Source organism: Chiloscyllium plagiosum, chromosome 17 (genome assembly GCF_004010195.1).
Source record: "Chiloscyllium plagiosum isolate BGI_BamShark_2017 chromosome 17, ASM401019v2, whole genome shotgun sequence".
Lineage (NCBI taxonomy): Eukaryota > Metazoa > Chordata > Chondrichthyes > Orectolobiformes > Hemiscylliidae > Chiloscyllium > Chiloscyllium plagiosum.
In genome coordinates, this window is record NC_057726.1 from 3,241,600 (window position 1) to 3,243,906 (window position 2,307).

The 2,307-nt window shown below is 44.6% G+C and overlaps 1 protein-coding gene across 1 annotated transcript in view; it reads left to right on the forward strand.

The window, feature by feature from the left end:
• The window catches only part of LOC122558195 (protein SSXT-like), a 40,808-nt gene that overhangs the window by 22,852 nt on the left and 15,649 nt on the right, over positions 1–2,307 (forward strand). The window lies entirely within an intron of this gene.

Genomic DNA, 2,307 nt, shown 5'->3' on the forward strand with positions numbered 1-2,307 from the left:
AAGAGCTTATGCCCAAAACGTTGATTCTCCTGCTCCTCGGATGCTGCCTGACCCGCTGTGCTTTTCCAGCGCCACAATATCGATCCATATTTCCCACATTGCAACAGTAACTAAATATCTGTGAGAAGCTAGAGAAGTGATTGCTGGGTCACTTGCTGAGTTATTTGTATTGTCGATAGTCACAGGTGAGGTGCTGGAAGACTAGAGGTTGGCTAACGTAGTGCCACTATTTAAGAAAGGTGGTAAGGAAAAGCCAGGGAACTACAGACTGTTGAGCCTGACATTGGTGGTGAGCAAGTTGTTGGAGGGAATCCTGAGGGACAGGATCTACATGTATTTGGAAAGGCAAGGACTGATTAGGGATAGTCAACATGGCTTTGTGCGTGGGAAATCATGTCTCACAAACTTGATAGAGATTTTTGAAGAAGTAACAAAGAGGATTGATGAGGGCAGAGCAGTATATGTGATCTACATGGACTTCAGTAAGGCATTTGACAAGGTTCCTCATGGTAGACTGGTTAGCAAGGTTAGATCTCATGGAACACCGGGATAACTAGCCATTTGGATACAGAACTGGCTTGAAGGTAGAAAGTTTAAAAATCACGCAACACCAGGTTATAGTCCACCAGATTAATTTGGAAGGACACCGCACAACAATCACCAGATAGAGATGCTCCCTCCCAGTGGGGGAACACTTCAGCGGTCTGGGACATTTGACCTCGGACCTTCAGGTGACCATCCCCCAAGGTGGACATTGGGACAGACAACAACGCAAAGTTTCCTGAAGAAGGGCTTATGCCCGAAACATCGATTCTCCTGTTCCATGGATGCTGTCTGACCTGCTGCGCTTTTCCAGCAACACATTTCCAACAACGCAAAGTGGCCAAGCAGAGGCATAGCCACGTATGGTACCCATGGTGATGGTCTCAACCGGGACCTTGGGTTCATGTCAAACTACAAATGACCCCACTACACTGTAGATTCTCTCGCACATACACACACCTTCTCACCTGCTTATACTCCATTACGCTTAATGCACACAAACACACACTGTCAGTCACATGCACACACACTCTCTCCCACATGCACGCACTTACTCTCTCGCACGCACATACACACACTGTGTGTGTCTCTCTCTCTCTCTTTCCTCCCATCACATGCATGCACATACATAAGTAAGTCTCTGGGATGAATTTGCATTTGCAGAATACATTCTATTTTGTTCAAAAAGCACACAACCTGCAGGCAGTCAATCTATGTGACATTTTATCAATCCCTACTTTGGAAATACAATCAGTCTTACTCAAGATTGGGATACAGACAGACTCTAACCTCACACCTTTAATGTATTGTCTGAGCTGAAATGTCCCTTTTTTTTTAGAAAACCTTAAGTTATCTCAAGAATGTGACTTGAATGAAGTTCTGGGATTTACATATTAATGGACTGAAACCTGCAACCCATTTAAAAGATGAAAGACTTAAAAGCAATCTAGGCTTGCTCATTGTACCAGCATCTGCAGACCTCACTTTCTCCTCCATTGTATCAGTTGCATGGCACTGTGATCTTTTGCTATAAATTCTGTGTCTTATGATCCTGCTCCACAGCTACCTGATGAAGGAGCGGTGCTCTGAAAGCTAATGCTTCCAAATAAACCTTTTGGACTATAACCTGGTGTTGTGTGATTTTTAACTTTCTCCACCCCAGTCCAATACTGACACCTCCACTTAAAGGTAGAAGACAGAAGCTGGGCGTGGAGGGTGGCTTTTCAGACTGGGGACCTGTGACCAGTGGAGTGTCACAAGGATCGGTGCTGGGTCCACTGCTTTTTGTCATTTACATAAATGATTTAGGTGTGAGCATAGGAGGTACAGTTAGTAACTTCTCAGATGACACCAAAATTGGAGGTGTAGTGGACGGCGAAGGAGGTTACCTTGATCAGATGGGCCAAGAGGCTGAGGAGTGGCAGATGGAGTTTAATTCAGATAAATGTGAGCTGCTGCATTTTGGAAAAGCAAATCAGAGCAGGACTTATACACTTAATGGTAAGGTCCTTGGGAATGTTGCTGAACAAAGAGACCTTGAAGTGCAGGTTCATAGCTCCTTGAAAGTGGAGTCGCAGGTAGATAGGATAGTGAAGAAGGCATTTGGTATGCTTTCCTTTATTGGTCAGAGTATTGAGTACAGGAGTTGGGAGGTCATGTTGTGGCTGTACAGGACATTGGTTAAGCCACTGTTGGAATATTGCGTGCAATTCTGGTCTCCTTCCTATCGGAAAGATGTTGTGAAACTTGAAAGGGTTCAGAAAA